General features: G+C 39.1%; 2 long non-coding RNA genes across 2 annotated transcripts in view; both read right to left on the bottom strand.

Moving 5' to 3' along the window:
• Nucleotides 1–27,792, bottom strand: part of LOC147365482 (uncharacterized) — a 149,092-nt gene that overhangs the window by 43,735 nt on the left and 77,565 nt on the right. The window lies entirely within an intron of this gene.
• Nucleotides 442–11,435, bottom strand: LOC147365484 (uncharacterized). Its single transcript, XR_015133774.1, has 2 exons — nucleotides 11,076–11,435; nucleotides 442–709 (listed from the first exon to the last, which is right to left on the bottom strand). It is a non-coding gene; the product is annotated as an uncharacterized LOC147365484 (long non-coding RNA).

Genomic DNA, 27,792 nt, shown 5'->3' with positions numbered 1-27,792 from the left:
AGGTTAGCGCCCAGGAGGGTTTCCTTCCTAGAGCACTGCAGGCCCCATAGGTAGACCTATGTTCACCAGTGGTCAGGAGTATATGTGTATAAATAAAAAGAAAATACTGATTGAATAAAGGTCTGAATATAATTTGGGATAAGGTGGGAGTTTGTTTATAACTTGCAGTACATGAAATATCCTGGACAAAAAGAACAGCATATAATAGGATTCTCCCCATCCAAGTTTCTCTCTGGTACTCTTCCTCCTCACCACCTTCATGTCATTAGAGAGAAGAATGCATCTCAAATGAAACTAGGCCAACTTGCTCTCTCCTTAAGGGTCATCCTAGTACAAAAACACTTTCAAAAGAAAAATAAATTGCACTTGCTTAACCCTAAAAGACAAAGATGTCTTTATTGAAGGTTTCTTGAGAAGGCAGCATTCAGGGAGTTCACAAAAGAAGATTTTCTAACACTTTTATTTAACCCCTTAATTTCTGCCTGATGTCTCACTTCTTAATATTCTTTCTTCCTTTCTGTCCTCCTGCCCCAGTTTTCCTTGACTCCCTATTTTTTTCTCTCTTCTCATCTGAAATAATTTGCCCTTCTCTAAATTTCAATTTTCCTTTTCATTTTGACCTTTTATCAGCATGAGAAAGACCACACTTCTTCTTTTACTTCTCTCTCACATGAGATAGGGGAGTCCTGGGGTTCAAGGGAAGCTGAGTCTGGAAGACAGAAAGGTTAATGGATAAGAGGCAGAAGGAAAGCTTTAATTACTAACACAGAGGATACATGGATGCATGCTAAGTCACTTCAGTCATGTCCTACTCTGGGACTCTATGGACAGGAAACCACCAGGCTCCTCTGTCCATGGGATTCTCCAGGCAAGAATACTGGAGTGGGTTGCCATGCGCTTCTCCAGGGGATCTTCCTGACCCAGGCATCAAACCTGCCTCTCTTACATCTCCTGCGTTGGCAGGTAGGTTCTTTACCACTAGCACCACCTGGTAGAGGCCACATGAAATGGAACACAAAGGTTCCCAGGTGTAAGGTCCAACAGATGTGTTCAGCTGAGTCAGGCAGGAAGCAGTACTGTGGGGTGCTTGAGGGAGGAGCACTTTTCACTTGGCCAGAGAGAACAAATGTGGCACTCACATGAAAAGTGAGCTGATCCACGGTTGAAGAGAGGAGGTGATGGAAAGACACTGAATCTTGTCTCCAGGGAAAAGGGATGACACAAATCAGAGATCTTGATTTAAAAAGGCAGTTTACTGGAGGGCTACACAGAAATAAAGAAAAGCCCTCACCAGAAGTAGGAATAAGACCAGCTCCATGAAAGCACAGCACAGCACAGCAACAAATGGACCAGTTCCACAGAACCATTAGATAACACCTAACGGGCTCTTGAGAGTCCCTTGGACTGCAAGGAGATCCAACCAGTCCATTCTAAAGGAGATCAGCCCTGGGTGTTCTTTGGAAGGAATGATGCTAAAGCTGAAACTCCAGTACTTTGGCCACCCCATGTGAAGAGTTGACTCATTAGAAAAGACTCTGACGCTGGGAGGGATTGGGGGCAGGAGGAGAAGGGGACGACAGAGGATGAGATGGCTGGATGGTATCACCGACTTGATGGATGTGAGTTTGAATGAACTCCGGGAATTGGTGATGGACAGGGAGGCCTGGCGTGCTGCGATTCATGGGGTTGCAAAGAGTCGGACACGACTGAGCGACTGAACTGACTGACTGACTGACTGACAGGCAGTGTCTGGAGAGTGCCGCCATCAGAATGAATTAATCCCAATAATTTGTCTTCTTTCATTTCACTTCACTCACATGAGAATAAGGGCTGATGTGCTAGAGAAGTCAGTCCTGAGGAGAAGAGAGAGGTCTAGAGAACACTGTGACATGTAGGCTTCAGGGCCACCAGGGTGCAGTCCCAGGACACGGGCTAGAACTCCTGGCAGGAAGCTTCAGTTACAGCGCCTGCAATGAGTGGCTGAGGAACAGAACCAAGCGTGGGCTCACAGGAGGAGCCCAGAGGAACACACTCTAACCTCCCTTATCCTCTACCCAGGGGAACTGCAACAGCTGCTTCCAGAGCTGCCTGCACTGTTCTGAGTGCTGGGTGGAAACACAGCCCTGCCTCTCTTCTTTATGATAAACAGGATTATAATGTAAGAGCCTGAAGATGAACGTGTGGTCATGATTCCCAGGAGGATGGTGAAAATCGTAAATAGTCACCTGATTTGATGAGAATCAGAGTTTTTCAGGTAGCCATTCCCTTCTCCAGGGGATCTTCCCAACCCAGGGAGTGAACCCAGGTGTCCCACATTGCAGGCAGATTCTTTACCAGCTGAGCCACAAGGGAAGCTCAAGAATACCGGAGTGGGTAGCCTATCCCTTCTCCAGCGGATTTTCCCAACCCAGGAATCAAACCCAGGTCTCCTGCATTGCAGGCGGATTCTTTACTAACTGAGCTATCAGGGAAGGAATTAGAGTTTTTCTTTCCTTCCCAGTTCACAGTGATACAGGGATTAAGGTACAGGAATTGTAATAGCATAAATACTGTCAGACACACCAAAATCACATGTGACCAGCCATAGCATGGACTGGTGCTAGGCAGAAGTTTTAAAATGCGCCCTCATCATTTCCTCTTGTTTTGTTTGCCTTTTTAACCCAGTAAAGTAATGCTTTCTAGTTTCCTTTGATTCTACCATTAGAAGTAAATGGTAACTCCATAAAATCCATACTATGGTTCAATAATTTGCCTCTTCCCAGGGGCATTTGCACTTAAAATATGCAAATATGCTGCTGCTGCTGCTAAGTCACTTCAGTCGAGTCCGACTCTGTGCGACCTCATAGACGGCAGCCCACCAGGCTCCCCGTCCCTGGGATTCTCCAGGCAAGAACACTGGAGTGGGTTGCCATTTCCTTCTCCAATGCATGAAAATGAAAAGTGAAAGTGAAGTCGCTCAGTCGTGTCCGACTCTTATCGACCCCATGGACTGCAGCCTTCCAGGCTCCTCCGTCCATGGGATTTTCCAGGCAAGAGTACTGGAGTGGGGTGCCATTGCCTTCTCTGCAAATATGCTAGACTTGAGAAATGAAAGAGGAGCTATGCAGAAATGCAAGCTCTGCTAATGTCCCTCAAAACAGACAAAAAATGTCTTCTTACTCCTCTAGATAGTGAAAAGTAAAAATGTTTATCATTCAGTCATGTCTGACTCTTTGCAACCCACGGAATGTTGTCTGTCAGGCTCCTCTGTCCATGGAATTCCCCAGGCAAGAATACTGGAGTGGGTAGCCATTCCCTTCTCCAGGGAATCTTCCCAACCCAGGGATTTAATCTGATCTCCTGCACTGTAGGCAGATTCTTTACTGTCTGAGTCACCAGTGAATCTGATCTTGTTTGTACATTTTATTTCCAACATATTTGGGAGGTATGGTAAGCTCCTATAACCAGTTTCCAACTGCAGTATTCCTACCAGAGGGAACTCAAAACCTTTGCAATGATTTACCAAACTAAAACAAATGTTTTTTTTTTCTCATGTGGGAACTGAGACCGTGTACTAGATCATGAGCTGGCCCACAATATGTTATTTTGAAGTTATTATCAAGAAGAACACATATAATTCCAATAATAGCCCTGATGGCAGAACCCAAACTGTCAAATATTCAGTTTCAGTTCTCTATCTGAGAACACACACTGCATTTGTGTTCACTTTCTGGGTGGCACAACTGAAGGACAAATGACCTTAGAGTAAGCAATACAAAAGAGAAGTCAAGTCCATTCTAAAAGAAAAACAAGTAGTCAAGAAATTGATTCCTCATCAGACAAACAAACGCATGCAGAACTTGAGAGCAACTCACCTCTGACAGTCAATATGTCCCACTGCTAGAGGGACATATTCCATGGGTCTCATTTCTGCCCCAACAACTTGCCACAATTCATTACCATAAAATACAGTGATACAGATATAATGTAAAATATTCAGTAAATGGTATCTGGGGGAATGAATTCTACCATTGGCTATCACTTCAAAATAATACATCATAGCTAAAGCTATTTATATTTAGAAGAAAAATAGCAAAGATACACTGTACTCAAAATAATGAAAAGCCCATGTATGCTAAGTAGCTTCAGGAGTGTCCGACTCATTGCGACCCGATGGACTGTAGCCCTCTGTGCATGGGATTCTCTAGGCAATAATACTGGAATAGGTTGCCATGCCCTCCTCCAGAGGATCTTCCTAACCTAGGAATCGAACCTGTGTCTCTTCTGTCTCCTGCATTGACAGGCAGGTTCTTTACCACTAGCGCCACCTAGGTAGCTCAATGAAAGGCCCATTTGACTACAAATAAAGCATGAGACTGGAAAATACATTCTTTGACTATTACTCACAACATCGACAACTTTGCCTTAAACAATATTATCTATAGCTTTGTTAATATTATTCACCTGAATTTTACAGGTTTGGGAGTTGTTTTTAAATGTTACTTTTTATTCAGTTTTATAATTGTAAAACCCTGTAAGGCTAGAGTTCATTTCTGGTTTTACGTTTATACATGTCTAAGTAACAGTATTCTAAAAATAATTCATCTACCTTGGGAATTTAGGAGAATTCTTTTTTCTTTTGAAAGACTCCATGAGGGCTTCCTGGTGGCTCACTGGTAAGGAATCCAACCCACCTGCCAATGCAGGAGACATGGGTCTGACCCCTGATCTGGGAAGATCCCATATGCTGTGGAGCAACTAAGCCCATGGCCCACAACTATTGAGCCTGAGCTTTAGAGCCAGGGAACTGCAACTACTGAGCCCACGTGCCAGAACTACTGGATCCCAGGTGCCCTGCAGCTTGTGTTCCGGGACAAGAGAAGCCACTGCAATGAGAAGCCAGCACACTGCAACGAAGAGCAGCCCCTGCTCACCACAATACGAGAAAACCGAAATTTCAAGCACAGCAATGAAACCCAGCACAGCCTAAAACACATAAATAAGTCAGTTAATTAATTAATTTTCCAAAAAGGTCCCTGAATAACTTTAGGTGGAAAGACATTACATTTTGCCAGAATTAGAAGCAATGAACTGGGTAAGGTCTAGGTCATGATTAAATTTCTGGCTCGATTACTTTCTAGCTGTGTCATCTTCAAGCAAATGTCTTTATTTTCTTTAGCTTCAAGAGTGTATAATTATAGTAGTTCCCTCGTAGTTTATATAAAATTAGGTAAAGTGAAAGTGAAGTCGCTCAGTCGTGTCGGACTCTTTTCAACCCCATGGGCTGTAGCCTACCAGGCTCCTCTGTCCATGGGATTTTCCAGGCAATAGTCCTGGAGTGGATTGCCATTTCCTTCTCCAGGGCATCTTTCCAACCCAGGGATGGAACCCGGGTCTCCCGCATTGTAGACAGACGCTTTACCGTCTGAGCCACCAGGGAGGTTAAAATTAGGTAAAATTACATATAAAATAACAAAAAGTGCCTTGTCGTAGTAAATGGTCAAAAAATATTAGCAATTAAAAGCAATAATTTCAGATCTGACGTTTCAAAATGAACAGATGTCAAGACAGTGCATACATGCCCAAGGGTTTCTGAAACTGGCTCTTCACCATGAACCCTGGACAGACTAGGCTTTCTAGGAGGACTTCGACAAATACCAAAACACAGGAAAGTGGTATTTGGTCAATGAACCACTGGATTATAAGCAATAGACGGATCCTATTGCCTATAAATAATATAGAAGATTACTCAAGAGTAAGAGCATAAAAGAACTGTGTTTAGCAGCATTCAAGTCCCATCATATCTCCGGTGTAATATAAGGCTGTTTTAGATCAACTCCAACTTCCAAAATGAGGTGAGAAAGTTAGGTGACTTGGTTAATTTCAAGATTAGCCATATACTTTTTCAGACTACAAGTATCAATTTCATAAGATTTTTTTTTTTCCTGATAGTAAGAAGTTCTAAAGATATACAGGATCCTATACAGATTTTTTGTTGTTAATCTAATTAATGTATTTGGGTGGCACTGTGGATCATCTTTTGCATGACCTTCAATTGGCCTTAATTTAGCATGATACTAGCCATACTGTTCAAGCCATCATTTTAGCAGAAATACATGATTTCCTTATAGCAGTGATTATTGAACTATGTTCTATTCCCATTCATATGGGATAGTTCAGTTCAGTCACTCAGTTGTGTCCAACTCTTTGTGACTCCATGGACTGTAGCATGCCAGGCTTCCCTGTCCGTCACCAACTCCTGGAGCTTGTTCAAACTCATGTCCATCGAGTTAGTGATGCCATCTAACCATCTCATCCTTTGTTGTCCCCTTCTCCTCTTGCCTTCAGTCTTTCCCAGCAGCAGGGTCTTTTCAAATGAGTCAGTTCTTCTCATTAGGTGGCCAAAGTATTGGAATTTCAGCTTCAACATCAGCCCTTCCAATGAATTTCAGGACTGAGTTCCTTCAGGATGGACTGGTTGGATTCCCTTGCAGTCCAAGAGGCTCTCAAGAGTCTTCTCTAACATAAGCATCAATTCTTAGGTGCTCAGCTTTCTTCATAGTCCAATTCTCACATCCATACATGACTCCTGGAAAAACCATAACCTTCATTAGACAGACTTTTGTCAGCAAAGTAATGTCTCTGCTTTTTAGTATGCTGTCTAGGTTGGTCATAGCTTTTCTTCCAAGGAGCAAGTGTCTTTTCATTTCATGGTTGCAGTCACCATCTGCAGTGATTTTGGAGCCCAAAAAATAAAGACTCTCGGTGTTTCCATTGTATCCCCATCTATTTACCATAAAGTGATAACACCAGATGCCATGATCTTAGTTTTCTGAATGTTGAGTTTTAATCCAACTTTTTTCACTCTCCTCTTTCACTTTCATTAAGAGGCTCTTCAGTTCCTCTTCATTTTCTGCCATAAGGGTGGTGTTATCTACATATCTGAGGTTATTGATATTTCTCCCAGTAATCTTGATTCCAGCTGGTGTTTCATCCAGCCTGGCATATTGTGTAATGTACTCTACATATAAGTTAAACAAGCAGGGTGACAATATACAGCCTTGATGTACTCCTTTCCCTATTTGGAACCAGCCTGTTGTTCCATGTCCAGTTCTAACTGTTGCTTCTTGACCTGCATACAGATTTCTCAGGAGGCAAGTAAGGTGGTCTGGTATTCCAGTATCTTGAAGAATTTTCCAGTTTGTTGCAATCCACACAGTCAAAGGCTTTGGTGTAGTCAATAAAGCAGAAATAGATGTTTTTCTGGAACTCTCTTGCTTTTTTGATGATCCAACGGATGTTGCCAATTTGATCTCTGGTTCCTCTGCCTTTTCTAAACCCAGCTTAAACATCTGGAAGTTCTTGGTTCACATACTATTGAAGCCTCACTTGGAGAACACTTGGAGAATTTTGAGCATTACTTTATTAGCGTATAAGATAAGTGCAATTGTGCAGTAGTTAAAGGATTCTTTAGCATTGCCTTTCTTTGAGATTGGAATGAAAACTGACCTTTTCCAGTCCTGTGGCCACTGCTGAGTTTTCCAAATTTGCTGGCATATTGAGTGCAGCACTTTCACAGCATCATCTTTTAGCACTTGAATAGCTCAGCCTATTAGCCTCAGGACACAGCCCTAACCCCACCCACCACGGGGCACTGGGACACTTCACAGCAGGCAACTAGCTAGGTGAGAAGACAGCCCCTGCCATGAGCAGACAGACTGCCTAAAGATTCTGTGAGCCCATAGCAATCCCTAGTCATGGCTCTGTCCAGCAAAAAGTCCTCATCTTTTAGGACTTGAACTAGCTCAGCTGTGTTTCTAGCAAACCAGCCCCAGCCCTGGGACTGGCCTCAAAGAGCAGTGAGCAGGCACCAGTCCCAGAACAGACTGGGTCCCAGCCTGCCCACCAGCATGAGGACACTTGCTGCAGGACCACTGCAGACCCATAGCATGCCATGCAGGATGTAGCTCACCCAGCAGCAAGCTGACACCAGCCCTGAGAAACATTAGGTGCCCCAGGCTCCAGCACTGCCCCATGGCAGGCTGACACCAGATTCAGGAGCCTGAGAGCCCTGCAAGCACAAACCCCAGGAAAGGCTTCACCCACCAGTGAGTGAGTACGAAACCTGGGACCTCCTAGGCTCAGGCCCACCCACCGGCAGGACAATATTAGCTCTGACATACTTTGGATCCTTCAACCAGCCACCTTGGGATCCAGCCCCAATCTCCAGCAGGCCAGCACTAGCCATGGGATACTTCAAAACTATAGCCAGACACGTAATGAAATAGTCCAACACCCCAGCAGGCCAACATTAGATCTAGAAACCCTGACCCCCAATTCACCCACCCACAACCCAGTTCTGTCCAGTATGAGCCAGCATTGCTCTTGGGACCTCCCCCCTCCCCACTGCTGAGATTTCAACAAACGGCCTTGTGAGCTAGCCTGCCAACAAGTGACTGGCAACCTCCAAACAAAGCAGGGCCTGGAAACCAGCCAAACTAGAGGCCAGTGACCCTCCCAGATTGTTCTTCGTAGTCACCCTGCCGCAACAGAAGGAAACACACAGCTCACAGAGGGGGAAACCCTTGAGAATATAACTTTCATGACCATCAGTTCAGTTCAGTCGCTCAGTCGTGTCTGACTCTTACTGGGAAGTATAATTCTGAGATGCGTAGGACATTGCTTACAAAAGACTACTTCTCCAAGTTTGGGAGATATAACATACCAGATATACAGAAATAAAAACAGCAAATCAGACAAAACATAGCAATAAGGGAACTCATTCCAAGAGAAAGAACAGGAGAAAACCTCAGAAAAACTAAGTGAAGTGGCGATAGGAAATCGACCCAAGAAAGCATTCAAAGTGATTATTATAGAGAAAATCAAAGACCTTGGGAGAATAGTGAATGAACAGAGACAGAAGTAATAAGTTTTTAACAGAAATATAAAGAAGAACCAGAGATGAAGAATACAGTAACTGAAATAAAAAAGAAGCTAGATGGAATCAGTAGTAGAGTAAATCTTACAGATGAACAGATAAGCAAGCTAGAAGATAGTGCAGTAGAAATCACACAAGCTGAACAGAAAAAAGAAAAATCAACAAAAATAACTGAAGACAGTATTAGTGACCACTGCAACAGCACCAAGCATGTACCAAGTGGCCAAATGGATACAAAGTAAGGGAATGGAAAAGGTGAGGAGATGAAAAAAGATACAGCATGCAAATGGAAAGCAAAAGAAAGTGAGATAGGAATATTTATATCAGACAAAGTACTCTTAAAACAAAGATTGTAAAAAGAAATAAAGAACAACACTACATAATGATCAAGTAATCAATACAAGAAGATATAATAATTCTAAATGTATATGCACCCAACATAAGGCAAATATTAACAAATGTAAAGAGAGAAATCGACAATAACACAGCAATACTAATTTAACACCCTGATTACAGCAACAGACAGAATATCCAAACAGAAAATATTTAAGAAAACACTATATTTAAATGTCACATTAAGTCTAAAGGATTTAATAATACATGTAGAGTATTCCATCCAAATGCAGCAAAATACACATTCTTTTCTAGTACACACAGAACACTATCTAGGATAGATTACATGTTAGGCCACAAAACATATCTCAGTTAGTTTAAGAAAACTGAAATTATATCAAGCATTTTTCCAAACCCCAGCTCTGTGAGACTAGAAATCAACTACAAGAAAATAAACTGCAAAAAACACAAACACATGGAAAGCTAAACAATATGATACTAAGCAAGCAATGGATCACTGAAGAAATCAGAGGAAATAAAAAGTTACCTGGAGAAAAGTGAAAATAAAATACAATGACCTAAAATCTATGGGACATACTGTAGCAAAAGTAGTCCCAAGAGGGCAGTTTATATCTCTACAATCCTATCTCAAGCCAGTGGTTATCAACTTAAGTGATTAAGAGATACAAACTGCTGTGTATAAGATAAATAAGCTACAAGGGTATACTACACAGCACAGGGAACATAGTCAACACTTTATGATAGCTTTAAATGGGCTATAAGCTTTAAAATTTTGAATCACTATGTTGAACATATGAAACTAATAAAATGTTGTAAATCAACTTTACCTTGGTTAAAAAAAAAAACAAAAAACTGCCTTTTAAAAGATCTTTGGGGAATTTTATAGAGCTCCTTGAGGTGCCAATCAATACAACAAAATTCCTTGTATACAAAAGAAGAATATGGTAAAGCAGTCAGACTAAGATTAGAAATTGGGTCTGCTAGTTCCTGTCTGTGTACTCTAACAATACAGGATAAATCCTACAGTATGATGTAGATTTTACAATATAAGCTAAAATTTTGTAAAGTCCAGAGTCAGCTTAAAATTAAGCAGAATACATTGTCTGAAAGGACTCTAAATAAATCTAGTTGCAGAGAACTAGTCTAGGTGAAACATGATTCATTCAGATACTTGGCTTATAAAATAAGGTGAAGAACGGAAGTCTAGAAGAAAGTATATGAAAAATACACTGCCATTGTGAAGATTTCTATCTTAAAGTCAGTCTATTGAATAGGAATTCTTAAGCATCATGTGATCACTTTGTCTAAAGATCAAAATCACTATCAAGATACCATCTTTTTCTTAGGTGTTGTACATACTGTATACAACATAAAATTCTGTAACTGGTTACCTTTTCTAGAAACAGTATACTTGGTTAGTCAGTCTGCAGTTATAAACTAATTATACCAGCTATTATACATTCTAACTGTAGTACCAGCTACTAAATATACCTTGTTAATCAATGTTTCTCCAATCCCCTCACACATCACCATTTCTTCTTTTACCCTACTCCAAGCTGCCCAACACTCCATCTTATGGACACTTCCTACTCCAAATATTTCTATCCATAGAAAACCCTGACTTCACATTTTATACCATCTGAGGACTCTCAAAGATTGACACAGAAGTCCCTACGATCTCACTCCAAAATGTTGTAATTAAAATATGGAATAAGATGTGGACTTTAAATATATATATTAATTTTTTATTGCTATGTAAGAAGTACCACAAACTTGAAAGTTAAAAGAAAGTTTAAAAGAGTACCATTTATTATCTAACAGATCCTGTAGGTCACAAGTTCAAATATGGGTTAGCTCATCTGCAGAGTGTCATCAGGCTGAAATCAAAGTGTTCAGTGTAACTCTAAGTCCTTGTGAGATGTGCAGTCTTCTCCAAGTTTATTCAGATTGTTGACAGAATTCAGATTTTTATTGGAGATTGGAGCTCTTCTGGGTACCCACAGTTCTTTGCTCTGTGCCCCTCGTAGACAGTTCACAATATAGCTGTCTGCTTTCTCCCCTTGCAGCTGAAAAATTCTTCTCATGCCTGCATCTCTTCCTTCAAAAATTCTTAGTCCTTTTAAGGGCTATCTTGATTAGGCTATGGACCCTCCCCTCCCTTATTCCATAATCTCTTTTTTCAATTTACTAAAGCTGTTTTAAGACCTTTAATTACATCTGCAAAATCCCTTCACTGTTGTCATACAATGCAACCTAATTACAGAGTGAAATATGTTATATTCACAGTCCTTCCCATATTCAATGGAACAAAATTATGCTAAGTATGTACATCAGCAGGTGGGGATCTTGGAAACCATCTTATAATTCTGCTTACCACAGACACCTTACTTTGCTACTATTCTAGATTTCCATTCTATAAAATCTCAGAAGTTTTGGGCCTAAGGTTTTTAAGGGCACCTTTAACTGAACCAAGAAGCATCATAAGCTAGAAAATGAATAGGACCCCTCTGCTTTGTAGGATGTACTGTTTTCCTCATTCTCAAAGGGCATGAAAGAAGACAGGAGAGAAAAATTATCATTTATCTGTTGCCTTTAGATTATGTCATGATAAATTCTCCATTTAAAATATGTATAAGAGTGTAAAAAACTTTTTTAACTATTTGCATAGACTGCATATAGTATAACACAATCATGGATTTCATCAGATTACTATTAGAGTGAATGTCTCTTAAAATGAAAAGATATTTATAAATGGCTTATAGAGAAAATTTTCAGTTTCAAAGAATATAACTGACAAAATTGAAAACTAAATTCAATGATCAAGGTGTAAGTTTTTCATACTGTCCTTAAAAACCTTTCCTAAAAGTTCATTGTATCTGAACTGGTTTTAGGATGCACAAAATAAAGAGTACAATGAATATCCGGCTCTTTCAGGGTTCACTGTGTATAATAATTTATGGCAAACATTTCATACACAGTTCAGAAGTGCATGCACTTGTTTTGCTCCAAGAATATCCCTGTACCAAAAATACACAGAAATGAATTGTCATTGGAATGTACAACATCCTCATGATTTGGGATTTTCTTTCCACAGCTTATCAACAAGATTCTAGAATTAAATTTTATTGAACAGAAAACAAGAAACAACCCTCCTATAGTTAATGGAAACTGATAAATAAATATGAAGCAACAAATTAAAATGTATATAAATAATAAATGTAATTTTAAGTGGATATTTAACTCAGTTAATTTATAATAACTTGGTTCGCTAATTTCTTCACTGAGAAACATATTCTGTGGGAGATCAACTGAAAAATAGAAGACTGGAGGCTAGGAGTACATGAGAGTATATTTGTGCCTGGACACAAACAAATGGGGCCATGAATCTTCCTTTTGAATTTGGAGACAGTGAGATCTCAGCACAATTGTAAATCATTCTACTCCACATTCTTTTAGTCTTAAGCATTTCATTTTAACCTAATGAAACAAATGAACCCTCATTCTCTACCAAAATCATGTTTCTGACCAGCTGGGAAAGATGAAAGCCATGGTTAAGATTTTTGAAGAAATTGTCTAAAAAAAATCATTGTGCACTTCATTGGCTTCTAATCATTCCCCAGATCAAAGATAAAATTATTTATAGAGGACTGATTAAAAACTTTTTTGTTATCTTTTTCTTCCCTTTCAAACGTATTTTGGTATTTCTATACAGTAAGTTTCAAGGTGCATTTCCCAATGGGACCAGTCACATTAAGTTTCATTAATTAGCAATGCAGCTTTGGAACTAAGCTCTTTTACTAAGCTCCACTTAGTAAAATACAGAATGCAATATCTGAACTTATAAAACAATTATGTCACCAAGCATATAAAAAAAAATTCTTCCAGTCTACTATATTACTTATATATAAATATTTAATAGAAACACTGGGTGGGGGCCATAAAGAGAGAAATTAAAGCTAGTGTATTAGAAGTCACCGTCAATGGAAAAGCAAGCAGATAAAATGCATTAAGAAATGATAATGTAGAGTAAGAAAAGAAGATTCAATAACAGTGTCCAATTTACATCTACATTTTTTATAGTAATAATAAAAATTTCTTTCAGTAGAGCTCTTCTATAATTAATCAAAAAAAGTATCTAAACTGCAATTAACTTAGTAACTTTAACATCTTCTAGCATTAAGATTGATATATCTCCGAAATATATAAAACTGGTAATCATTTGCTTTCTTTGAGATTTCTGATCATTCCTAAAACTAACATCATGCCTGGAGCATTTAACACATATTTCACTGGGAAAATGGATTATTATCTCTGTTGTCCACCTTCCACTACTAGACCCCCTAATTATTTGCTTTTGAAAGGAACACATACATCCTTGTCTCCTCCCACTTCGCCAAAGCAAATCCTTCTATTCAAATATTATATTATACCCCATCTTGCCTCTTACTGGATCGCACTCTGTTAATTTCCCCCACCTGCTCCACCTTTGTAAGTGGAACTATATACTGAAGTGGCTATCCAGGGAAAAAAGCAGATGGAGTTTTACAAAGCACTTTTCTTTAAGTACTATCCCATTTGCAATATTTTAGAAAGTGAAAGGGAAAGTCGCTCAGTCATGTCTGACTCTTCGCAACCCCATGGCATTCTCCAGGCCAGAATACTGGAGTGGGTAGCGTTTTCCTTCTCCAGAGAATCTTCCCAACCCAGGGATCGAACCCAGGTCTCCATATTGCAGGTGGATTCATTCCCAGCTGAGCCACAAGGGATGCCCAAGAACACTGGAGTGGGTAGCCTATCCCTTCTCCAGTGCATCTTCCCGACCCAGGGATTGAACCAGGGTCTCCTGCAACACAGGCAGACTCTTTACCAACTGAGCTATCCGGGAAGCCCAAATTTTAGCAATTTTTTAGATATCCAAGCAAAAACAAACAACACCAAAATACAAAATACAAAAAAAAAAAAAAGTGGATAAACCATTATAAAGATGGAACCTGGAATGTTAGGTCTATGAATCAAAGGAAATTGGAAGTGGTCAAATAGGAGACAGCAAGACCAATGTCAACATTTTAGTAATCAGTGAACTAAAATGGACTGGAATGGGTGAATTTAACTCATATGACCATTATATCTACTGCGTGCAAGAATCCATTAGAAGAAATAGAGTAGCCATCATAGTCAACAAAAAGAGTAAGAAATGCAGTACTTGGATGCAATCTCAAAAATGAGAGAATGATCTCTGTTCATCTCCAAGGCAAACCATTCAATATCATAGTAATCCAAGTCCATTTATTCCCCAACTAGTAATGCTGAAGAAGCTGAAGTTGAACGGTTCTATGAAGACCTACAAGACCTTTTAAAACTAACACCCAAAAAAGATGTCCTTTATATTATAGGAGACTGGAATGCAAAAGTAGGAAGTCAAGAAACACCTGGAGTAACAGGCAAATTTGGCTTTGGAGTACAGAATGAAGCAGGGCAAAGTCTAATAGAGTTTTGCCAAAAGAATGCACTGGTCATAGCAAACATCCTCTTCCAACAACACAAGAGGAGACTCTACACATGGACATCACCAGGTGGTCAATACTGAAATCAGTTTGATTATATTCTTTTGCAGTCAAAGATGGAGAAACTCTATACAGTCCGCAGAAACAAGACTGGGAGCTGACCGTGGCTCAGATCATGAACTCCTTATTGCCAAATTCAGACTTAAATGGAAGAAAGTAGGGAAAACCACTAGACCATTCAGGTATGACCTAAGTCAAATCCCTTACAATTATACAGTAGAAGTGAAAAATAGATTCAAGGGATTAGATCTGATAGACACAGTGCCAGAAGAACTATGGACAGAGGTTTGGGACATTGTACAGGAGACAAGGATCAAGATCATCCCCAAGAAAAAGAAATGCAAAAAGGCAAAATGGTTGTCTGAGGAAGGCCTTACAAATATCTGTGAAAAGAAGAGAAGTGAAAAACAAAGGAGAAAAGGAAAGATATCCCCATTTGAATGCAGAGTGTCAAAGAATAGCAAGGAGAGAGAAGATAACCTTCCTCAGCAATCAATGCAAACAGAGGACAACAACAACAGAATGGGAAAGACTAGAGATCCCTTCAAGACTTCACTTTCACTTTTCACTTTCATGCATTGGAGAAGGAAATGGCAACCCACTCCAGTGTTCTTGCCTGGAGAATCCCAGGGACAGCGGAGCCTGGTGGGCTGCCATCTATGGGGTCACACAGAGTCAGACATGACTGAAGCGACTTAGCAGTAGCAAGGGAACATTTCATGCAAAGATGGGCCCAATAAAGGACAGAAAAAGTATGGACCTAACAGAAGCAGACGATAATAAGAAGAGGTGGCAAGAATACACAGAAGAACTATACAAAAAAGATCTTCACAACCAAAATAATCACGATGGTGTGATCACTCACCTAGAGCCAGACATCCTGGAATGTGAAGTCAAGTGGGCCTTAGAAAGCATCACTACAAACAAAGCTAGTGGAGGTGATGGAATTTCAGTTGAGCTATTTCAAATCCTGAGAGATGATGCTGTGAAAGTGCTGCACTCAATATGTCAGCAAATGTGGAAAACTCAGCAGTGGCCACAGGACTGGAAAAGGTGTTTTCATTCTAATCACAAAGAAAGGAAGTTCAAAAGAATGTCCACACTACTGCACAACTGCACTTATCTCACACACTAACAAAGTAATGCTCAAAATTCTCCAAGTCAGGCTTCGACAGTATGTGTACCAAGAACTTCAGGTGTTCAAGCTGGATTTTAAAAAAGGCACAGGAACCAGAGATCAAATTGCCAACACCCATTGGATCATCGAAAATGCAAGAAAGTTCCAGAAAAACATCTATTTCTGCTTTACTGACTACACCAAACCCTTTGACTGTGTGAATCACAACAAACTGTGGAAAATTCTTAAAGAAATGGGAATACCAGGCCACCTAACCCACCTCCTGAGAAATCTCTATGCAGGTCAAGAAGCAACAGTTAGAACTGGACATGAAACAACGGATTCATTCCAAATAGGGAAAGGAGTACATCAAGGCTGTATATTGTCATCATGCTTATTTAATTTATATGCAGAGTACATCATGCAAAATGCTGGCTGGATGAAGTACAAGCTGGAATCAAGATTGCCGGGAGAAATATCAATAACCTCAGATATGCAGATGACACCACTCTTAAGTCAGAAATCAAGGAAGAACTAAAGAGCCTCTTGATAAAAGTGAAAGAGGAGAGTGAAAAAAGTTGGATTAAAACTCAACATTCAGAAAACTAAGATCATTGCATCTGGTCCCATCACTCCATGGCAAATAGGGAAACAATGGAAACAGTGAGAGATTTTGTTTTTGGGCTCCAAAATCACTGCACATGGTGACAGCAGCCATGAAATTAAAAGATGCTTACTCCTTGGAAGAAAAGTTATAACCAACCTAGACATCATATTCAAAAGCAGAGACATTACTTTGTCAACAAAGTTCCATCTAGTCAAGGCTATGATTTTTCCAGTAGTCATGTATGGATGTGAGAGTTGGACTGTAATGAAAGCTGAGCACCGAAAAATCGATGCTTTTGAACTGTGGTGTTGGAGAAGACTCTTGAGAGTCCCTTGGACTGCAAGGAGATCCAACGAGTCCATCCTAAAGGAAATCAGGCCTGAATATTCATTGGAAGGACTGATACTGAAGCTGAAACTCCAATTCTTTGGCCACCTGATACAAAAAACTGACCCATTTGAAAAGGCCCTGATGCTGGGAAAGATTGAAGACAGGAGGAGAAGGGGATGACAGAGGATGAGATGGTTGGATGGCATCACTGACTCAATGGACATGAGTTTGAGTAAACTCCGGGAGTTGGTGATGGACAGGGAGGCCTGGAGTGCTGCAGTCCATGGGGTTGCAAAGAGTTGGACATGACTGAGCGACTGAACTGAACTAAACTGAATTCTGAAGCCTGTCAGATAGGAATGAAGACTCTAAAAGACAGCCACTATGGAGAACAGTGTGGAGATTCCTTAAAAAACTGGAAATAGAACTGCCTTATGACCCAGCAATCCCACTGCTGGGCATACACACTGAGGAAACCAGAAGGGAAAGAGACACTTGTACCCCAATGTTCATCGCAGCACTGTTTATAATAGCCAGGACGTGGAAGCAACCTGGATGTCCATCAGCAGATGAATGGATAAGAAAGCTGTGGTACATATACACAATGGAGTATTACTCAGCCATTAAAAAGAATACATTTGAATCAGTTCTAATGAGGTGGATGAAACTGGAGCCTATTATACAGAGTGAAGTAAGCCAGAAGGAAAAACACCAATACAGTATACTAGCGCATATATATGGAATTTAGAAAGATGGTAACAATAACCCTGTGAACGAGACAGCAAAAGAGACAGTGATGTATAGAACAGTCTTATGGACTCTGTGGGAGAGGGAGAGGGTGGGAAGATTTGGGAGAATGGCATTGAAACATGTAAAATATCATGTATGAAACGAGATGCCAGTCCAGGTTCGATGCACGATACTAGATGCTTGGGGCTAGTGCAATGGGACGACCCAGAGGGATGGTATGGGGAGGGAGGAGGGAGGAGGGTTCAGGATGGGGAACACATGTATACCTGTGGTGGATTCATTTTGATATTTGGCAAAACTAATACAATTATGTAAAGTTTAAAAATTAAATAAAATTTTTAAAAAAATAAAAATAAATAAAAGACACAGTAATGTAGTCCCAGCATTCTCTTGCCTTATGCAGAGCCTGGACAATGGGTCTTCCTTTTCCACATTTTAAACTCTCTTTCTAGCAACCTCAGAGGCACTGAGAGTCAGAATATACAAAGGAAATGCATTCAAGCAGATGTTAATAACTTGCTGGGTCCAATATTTAAAGCCTTTTCCCATTTGTCCACTGGGTTGGTATCTAATGACAAAATAGTTTAGCCTGAACAAATCAATGAGGGTGGGGTCAAATCTCTTCTCCAGTGGAAAGAATTGGTCTATTTTATATTCCAAAAAAAGGTAAATTTTTATAATGAAGATCAGAGCTTAACTTGCTGGGTTCAAACAAGCAAGCCATTGAGAATAGTGAAGTATGAATCTCAGAGTAAATGACTCCCTGGTAGGCCCATTCTGAAATGGCTTTTCCTCCTGGGTATTTCAGATGAGTACTTCACCCTGCCAAAGGACATGTTAGAAATGTGTCACACCACTTTCGTGTTGCAAGTTAATGTCAAGCCAGTGACACTACAAGCAAAGGCATTAATCCTTGCTCATTTACCCAAAAGAGTCCATCTCAACCCTAGCAAAAACTAACACCAGCAGACAAATTAATTTTTTAAATTAAAATGTGTAGCTACAACCTTTTTTATCTTTAATGAGGCAAGAAGTTGATACCTTAGATAACTTAAAGAGTTTTCATGGTTATTCCAAACACACCTCTTTCCTTAAGTCATTCACCTCCTGAAGGTCTCAGTTGGCCACTATTCACATTGATCATGATGCATATAATGCTTTGAACACAAAGGGGCCCTGAGTATTCTCACCAAATCATCCTGCACTCCTTTTTTCTTTGTCCACCACATACAAAGACCATTACCTTTCAGTCTCCTGAATGTATGAAGCTCATGTCTGCCTATGTCCTTCTTTCATGCTATTTTGTCCTGAAACATTCTTGCCTTTCTCAGACTAACTTGTCATACCTTTCAATTACTGGGCAATCCTCTTGTTCCAAACTGGACAGAGGAGCCTGCTTCATGCCTGCAAAGTCTCATATGTTCTTTTTAAATCTCGTAAAAAATTGGAATTAAATATAAAAAAATCCGTGTAATTTTTTATTCCTAGTACACTGGAAACTTCATGGACTCCATGATTATAATGATCTTGTTTACCATTCTATTCCCAGTATGAAAAGATTGATTATTGCCAAAAACTGCTTGAGCAGGCAGTCTAAGCAAATATCTTATTTGGAGAAAAAATTTAGCTCTATTGAGGAGCTCATTAATTCGTTGATGGCTCAGCTTCTTTTGGCCACAGTAGACCCAGCCTTCACTATAGTAGCCAGTTCATTTCTCATTTTAAGCTGTCATTGCTCAGCAACTCACCCTTACCAAAATCAATGACATCTATGGACTTGGAAAGAATATTTACTGACTAGCAATTTGGTGCGGGTAATTCTCAGGAGTGTACAGCCCCTTGTCAAAACTATGGCATTCTTTTCTGCTGGAAGATTAATTGATGCAATTAGCAACAACTCTTGGGTTACTCAAAGGACTTTCACACTGGTAGCTTTGTCATGGATCTTACTGACCAGCCTCTGAAAGAAATACCATGAAAAGAAATGCCAGTAAAAGGCTGATAGTGGAAACTATCAGGGATTTGTATTACTTTTAAACCATCAAAGCAGAAACTCAAAGATGCTTAAGCTAATCAAAAAGCCAGTGCATTTAGAAAAATAAAGGATAGATGCTTCATTTTTAGTATTGCAAAGGAACTGTTGGCAGAACTTTTCTGCCGCAAAAGATTACCTCTGAAAGCGCTATGGTTTCACTGCCACTTGGTCCACAAACTAGTGCAGTCTGTATGCCTATTACCAGCCAAAGAGAGAACCTCTCATGATAGACATTCTGAAATCCAGAAGGGCCTATTGAAAAAATGTGCTCATGACCTCTATATACTCTAAAAATCCTTTATTTCATATACATGCACATATAAACACACAACCACAAGAGGGTGTTAGACTGTGTTAGGAAAGGAAGAGTTAAAAGTATAGAAGAACACATGTCAAAATTCAATACGAGTGTTCATGAGACAAAGAGAGTCTCTTTGTCTGAGTCAGGACGGGCACTCAGGAATAACCAGAGGGGTCAAATATTGATACAATCAGCTAAGGCAGAGAGAAGCAGCAGTCATCACAAGCCACAGGCAAGGGATGTCCCAAGCCCAGAAGACCACAGAGCAAACAGAAGCGCCTAACCTGAGCAGAAACAGAAAATCCTCTGCCTCGGAGGAGTTTTCTGCTCTCTGCTGCTTTATCCTTAGTTGTGGATATTCACAGACCTGGGCCCTTGTCACCTGTCAGTCATGGCTAGAAACAACACACAAGTCTGCCCTCCTGAAAATATCCAATTGTAGAAAATGTTTATAAGTTAATATTAGAATATCTTTGGTTGATTGCTTTGGTTGACTGACTTAATGATAGGGTCAAAAATGTTCTATGTCTGGTTGTCTTATGATGGACGATCACTGGTTCTAAAACAAAACCTTCCATGACTACTCCTCACTCTCATCAAGCTAATTTAGGGAGCCTCTGTTCTAATTTCATAACACATCACACATCCCTCTGTCATAGCATTTACTCCATTGGATTGAAATTATCTGTTTACCAGCCAGTCTGTTTCATAAAACAGGAGCTATTCCAATATGGGAGCATAGGTTTCATCTTAGTCTCACCAGTGTCATTACTCATAAACCATTCAAATTTTTATTTTTTTATTTTATTTTTATTTTTTTAATTAAATTTATTTATTTTAATTAGAGGCTAATTACTTTACAATATTGTATTGGTTTTGCCATACATCAACATGAATCTGCCATGGGTGTACACGTGTTCCCAATCCTGAACCCCTCTCCCACCTTCCTCCCCATACCATCCCTCTGGGTCATCCCAGTGCACCAGCCCCAAGATTCCTGTATCCTGCATCAAACCTGGACTGGCGATTCATTTCTTATATGATATTATACATGTTTCAATGCCATTTTCCCAAATCATCCCCCCCCTTCCCTCTCCCACAGAGTCCAAAAGACTATTCTATACATCTGTGTCTCTTTTGCTGTCTCCCATACAGGGTTATCATTTCCATCTTTCTAAATTCCATGTATATGCATTAGTATACTGTATTGGTGTTTTTCTTTCTGGCTTACTTCACTCTGTATAATCAAACTGGGTATGATTTTCTAAAAGTACATGCCTTTTAAAATTGCTATTAATCTCCTACTTTCTATACATTCTGAGAAACCTGCCAAAATCAGTAGGTTTGTGAGGTGGTTTCAGGTAGAACAGAACATTTTATTTGCTTTGTCATTCACACTAGGTCCCTGTATGAGTGCAATTTCACTTTTAAGAGTAGGAAGCTATGTGTGATTTATGTCCAGGGTGGCAGATTTGACTGGTGGTGAAGAAGGAAGAATATGACATCTTTCAAGTTAAATTATACATAAAATTTTTTGGTGATAAGCACACAGAGGCCTGAGTGGAAGCCATATCTAAGCAAAGGACTTTAATAAGAACAGCAACTATTTTGTGTTACTTAGACCTAATATTAGCACTAATAACTATGCCAATACAGGAAAATAGGTGACTAGAAGTTTTAGCCCAAGAGGAATCTGCATTTTACATTTAGATCTAAAATCTTTATTGAGTTAATTTTTATGAAAGATATAAGGTCTGTGTCTGGATTCTCTTTTTTGGCATGTGGATGCTGCTGCTGCTACTGCTGCTAAGTCGCTTCAGTCGTGTCCGACTCTTATCGACCCCATGGACTCAGCCTACTAGGCTCCTCCATCCATGGGATTTTCCAGGCAAGAGTACTGGAGTGGGGTGCCATTGCCTTCTCCGATGTGGATGCTAAGTTGTTCCACACCCATTTGTTGAAAAGACTCTCTTTGCTCCATCATATTGCCTTTGCTGTATTGTCAAAGATCTGTTGACTACATTTATGCAGATAATTTTACAGGCTTTCTGAAACCTAGATGACCTGGGATATGATGATGAATTTTAGATACAATGCCAAAGGTATAAGTCATGAAAGAAGAATCTGGACTTCATTTAAATTAAAAATCTGTGCTGTGTAAAAGACAATGTCAAGAAAATTAGAAGACAAGCCACAGACTAGGAGAAAATATTTGCAAAAGTCACATCTGATAAACAACTATCTGTTGTCCAAATATATAAAGATCTAGTAAGACTCAAGACAATGAACATTTTGATTTAAAAAATCAGCCAACAGGTATTTCAATAAAAGAGTCACACAGAGGGCAAATAAGCTAGAAAGATGCATGATATCAAATGTCATCAGAAAAATGCAACTTAAAACAACAATGAGATGTCACTGCACACCTTTTAGAATGCCCAAATTTCAGAACACTGAAAACATAAAAACAAGGATGTGGAGCAAGAGAAACTCATTCAATGCTGGTAGGAATGCAAAGTAATATACTACTTTGTAAGATAATTTGGTAATTTCCTATAAAACTAAACATGTTCCTAAACATGATCTGGTAATCATGCTTCGTGGTATTTACTAATACTTAGAGGCAATCTGGAGAAGGCAATGGCACCCCACTCCAGTACTCTTGCCTGGAAAATCCAATTAATGGAGAAGCCTGGTAGGCTGTAGTCCATGGAGTCATGAAGAGTTGGACACTTACTGAGCAACTTCACTTTCACTTTCATGCATTGGAGAAGAAAATGGTAACCCACTCCAGTGTTCTTGCCTGGAGAATCCCAGGGACAGCGGAGCCTGGTGGGCTGCCATCTGTGGGGTCGCACAGAGTCGGACACAACTGAAGCGACTTAGCAGCAGCAGCAGCAGCAGCAGCAGCAGAGGCAACCTAGAAGCGACTTAGCAGCAGCAGCAGCAGATGTCTTTTAGTAGGTGAATAGATAAATAAACTGTGGTACCTTCAGACAATGGAATATTATCCAGTGCTGCAAAGAAGTGAGTTGTCAGACCAGGGAAAGACATGAAGAAAACTTAAATACATATTACTTAGTGAAAGAAGCCAATCTGAAGGGCTACATATTACATGATTCTGGCTATACAGCATTATATATATAATAAGGAAAACTATGGCAAGTAAAAAGATCAGTGGTTATCAGGGTTTGGGGTGGGTGGCAGCAGTGGAAAGGGTGACTAGGTGGAGAATAAAGGATTTGTACAGAGAAAATACTGTATGACACCATAATTATATATACGTATCATCATCCTTGGTCCAAATCCTTAAAATGTACAACATCAAGAATGACCCCAAAGACACACCACAGAGTTTGGGTGATTGTGATGTGACAATGTAGGTTCATCAGTTTGTAACAAATATACCACTCTGGTGGGGGAATGCTAATAAAGGGGGAGATTATGCATGTCAGAGGCAACAGGTATAAGAGAACTCCCTGTACTTCCTGTCTCTCTTTTCTGTGAACCTAAAACTGCTCTAAAACTATAAAGTCTTTTTTAGAAAAATTAAAGGTTTGATAATAAAAGAAAAATAAGTCTATTTTAAAAAGAAAGAAACATGCATTTGGTAGTTTGGCTCAAGTGATGCTACGATCCATCAATAATGTCCATCCAGCAAAATCTTCTGCTCAGATGCCACAAAAAATACCCAGGCCTCTATGCTAGTGCTTCTTCAATAATGGACACAGTTATGTCTATTTTGTCTAAAATGTGCTTAACTCACTAAAGCATTAACAACAGTAACTGACAAGATAGAACATCTCCCTTAAGCTTTAAATTTTCACTGGCATTAGAAAAACAGCATAGACTTTCAGGCCCTAGAGAGGCACTTGCATATATTGTCTCAAATAATTTACAGCAATATTGTGAGATAGTCAGTAGTTTCCCTTTATACAAATAAGAAAATCAAGGATCAGAGAAGTTAATTAACATGTCCAAGATTACAGAGATCACACCAGTCAATCCTAAAGGAAATCAGCCCTGAATATTCATTGGAAGGACTGATGCTGAAGTTGAAGCTCCATTACTTTGGCCACCTGATGCACTGGAAAAGACCCTGATGCTGGGAAAGACTGGGGGCAGAAGGAGAAGGGGATGACAGAGGATGAGATGGTTGGATGGCATCACCAACTCAATGGGCATGAGTTTGAGCAAGCTCTGGAAAATGGTGAAGGACAGGGAGGTCTGGTGTGCTGCAGTCCATGGGGTCGCAAAGAGTCAGAAGACTGACTGAACTGACGATGATGAAGATAACGGAGCCAAGAAATGATGGAGTTGAGGTATGAACCCAGGTCTACAGACAGAGGATCCTGGCAAGCTAGAGTCCATGCGGTCTCAAAGAGTCAGACATGACTTAGTGACTAAACAACAACTGTATGATCTTGGGGCTTCTCAGGTGGTGGCTAGTGGTAAAGAATCTGTCTGCCCATGCAGGAGACATAAGAGATGTAGATTTGATCCTTGGGTCAGGAAGATCCCCTGGAGGAGGGCACGGCAACTCACTCCAGTATTCCTGCCTGGGAATCCCCACGGACAGAGGAGCCTGGGGGCTATAATCCAGGGGGTTGCAAAGACCCCAACTGAAGTGAGTTAGAACACACATACTGTATGATTCCAAATTCTATACGTTTCCTGTGTCCTCAAGCTGGTCACCATTCAGAGGCTCGTATTTGTTCTGGAGGTTATTGAAGTTCAGTGAAAAGAGACTGAGTAGCTGAAAGGGAAGTGAAAGTCTTTCAGTTATGTCTGACTCTTTGTGACCCCCTGAACTATACCATGGAACTATAACCATGGAATTCTCCAGGCCAGAGTACTGGAGTGGGTTGCCTTTCCCTTCTCCAGGGGATCTTCCCAACCCAGGGATCAAACCTCGGTGTCCCTCATTGCAGGCAGACTCTTTACCAGCTGAGCTATCAGGGAAGCCCACGTAGCTGAAACAGGGGTCAAAGAAAAACAGTCTAAAGAGACTAAAGACTGAGTGTCACAGAAAGGAGTGTGCATTGGTGGCTAATACACCAGCTTGAGAAAGTTGGAATCTCAAGATTTTAAGATTTTGTCATTGGAAAGACAATTTGGAAATATATTTCAAAAGTCATAAAAAGTTTATATTCTTTAACTCAGGTATTACAGTTCTGGAAATCTATCCTAAGGATGTATTCCAAAACACAGAAGAGCTATATGCATAACCATGTTCATCCTACTGGTTTTTGTAAGAGAGAGTAGAAGAGTGAAAGAGGGAGAAAGGGGGAGAGAAGAAAAGGGAGAGAGAGAGAGAGAGAGAAAGAACAGCATTTGTTTATACTGAGTCTGTCTTATTCCACCAGGGAAGTGAAATTCATTTCTGAGAGTGTATCAAGGTAACTGGGTGCAAAATCAAACCAGACCACAAAAATAACTAATATACAAATTTATAAAATATGTAAAAATAATTAATCTTATTGAATATTTGGAATTATTAAAGTTAATATAATAAAATATATTACAACTCTACCAAAAGATAGAAAATATTTAGAATTTGAGGAACCAAGGACATGCAAGACTGTTATAAAGAAGACTGCAAAATATTAGAAAAGCATGTAAAACAAAATCCCCATAAATGATAGGATTTAATATCTTTGAAATGCCACTGCTTTCCAAATTATTCATAAATTCAGTGCAAGTTCAACCTAAACCCCAGGGTGCTTTTTCCAGATTATTTTCCAGAAAAGAAAATTATTTCAAGTTTTTATATGATGTTCATTGCAATCATGTTCATAGCAGTAAAAACTGATAGATTATAAGAAGTGAAATAAAGATATTCTGATCACTAGGGTTAGCACTAAAACAGTAATAAAAGTATAGCTTGTAAGCTAACTAGAAGAATAGGAAAATAAAAGCAATGAAAATGTTTAGTTGAATAAAAGAGAAATAATGATGACTGATATGAAAATATTTAATAGTGGTTACAAAAATACTCTAGGTATTTGCATTAATATTAAACAAACCAAATACTTGAATTAAAAGGTAAAAAATGCCAAATGAATAAAAAGCCAAGAACACCTACATGTTGCTTCCAAGAGACAGATCTTAAAAGAACAACCAAAAAGAAAAAAAGTTTGAACATATAAAAAGAATGGAAAGCTACTTAATGAAAACACTAACAGAAAGAAGGCCAATGAATTGATATAAAAATCAGATAAAGTAGACTTAAAGTTTTACTTGAGGTTGAAAGGGGTATTTTAGAATTATGAAATTTATCAAACATAAATGAAAACATAACAATTCTAATTATAGTTAGAGATTTTCACATCTATCATCACATTTTAAAAATAGATAAAAACACTAGATAAGTAGATTTTTAAAAATTTGTCCCCAAACTAGTTTTTATTTTATTTCTATTTTTTAATTGAGGTATAGTTGACATACAAGACTTTTTTTAAACATAATTAGCAAATTTAACCTTATATAGAGAGATAAATCATTTGTTTAACTTCTGTATTTCTTCAGCAGTTAATTTCTGTAAATTCTAATTTCTGCTATATTGATCTAAAGATTGTCAATATTTCTTCAAAGAACATCTATAATATTTAATAAAATAGACCATAAACTGGGCCATAAAGCAGTTTCAGCAAATTCAAAGCACTGAAATTATCTTGAACATGTCCTCTGACAATTAAGCTAGAAATCAGTAACAGTAAGGAAGATAATTATAAGACTCCAAAATGTTTATAGTTATCCATTACACTCCTAAATAACCAATGAATCAACATAATGGCAACAAAAATTACAAAATACTATGAACTGAATAATCATGAAAATTTATGGGATTTAACTAAAGATCTGCTTAGAGGAAAAGATACAGAGAAGAAGGATTGAAAATCAATTATCTCAAGAAGCTAGGAAATAAATGGCAGTGAGAAAAGAGAACTGTCCTACACTATGGGAATGTAAATTGTTTTTACACAGACAATGGAATATTACTCAGCCACAGAAAAGAATAAAATAATGCCATTTGAAGCAACATAGATGGACCTAAAGACTGTCATACTCTGGTGAAGTAAGTCAGAGAAACACAAATGTCATATGAAATATCACTAAATATCACAAGTATCAAATATCATTTTCTATATGTGGAAATATAAAAAGCGGATACCAATGAACTTATCTACAAAACAGAAATAGAGTTAAAGATGTAGAAAACAAACTTATGATCACCAGGGTATAAGGTGGGAAGGGATAAACTGGGAGGTTGGGATTGACATATACAAACCATTATATATAAAATAGATAACTAATAAGGACCTACTCTATAACACAGGAGAATTCTACTAAATATTCTGTAATGGCCTTTAAGGAAAAAAGCTTAAAAAGAGTGAATATATGTGTAACTAATTTACTTTGCTGTACAACTAATACAACATTGTAAATCAACTGCATTCCAATTAAAACTTTTTAAAAAGGAAAATGAATAGCAAATTACACCCAGACAAAATAAAACGGAGGAAATAATAAAGAGCAGAAATTAATTCAAAACTTACAGTAGAGAAATTTGACACCATTAAAAGTTTGTTTTTTGCAAAGGCTGAGAAAATGATAAACCCCTAGCAAGACTAGTCAAAAGAAGTGAGTGAGTGATAGTCGCTCAGTCGTGTCTGACTCTCTGCGACCTCATGGACTGTAACCCGTCAAGCTCCTCTGTCCATGAAATTCTCCAGGTAAGAATACTAGAGTGGGTTGCCATTTCCTTCTCCAGGGGGTCAAGGAAACAGAAAAAAAAAAAAAAAATCACTACGGAG

This window comes from Bos grunniens, chromosome 10, assembly GCF_055505025.1.
Source record: "Bos grunniens cultivar Pamir isolate PY7600 chromosome 10, Bosgru_T2T1.0, whole genome shotgun sequence".
In the NCBI taxonomy this organism is placed as follows: Eukaryota; Metazoa; Chordata; class Mammalia; order Artiodactyla; family Bovidae; genus Bos; species Bos grunniens.
This window is presented reverse-complemented; position numbering and strand designations above follow the sequence as displayed.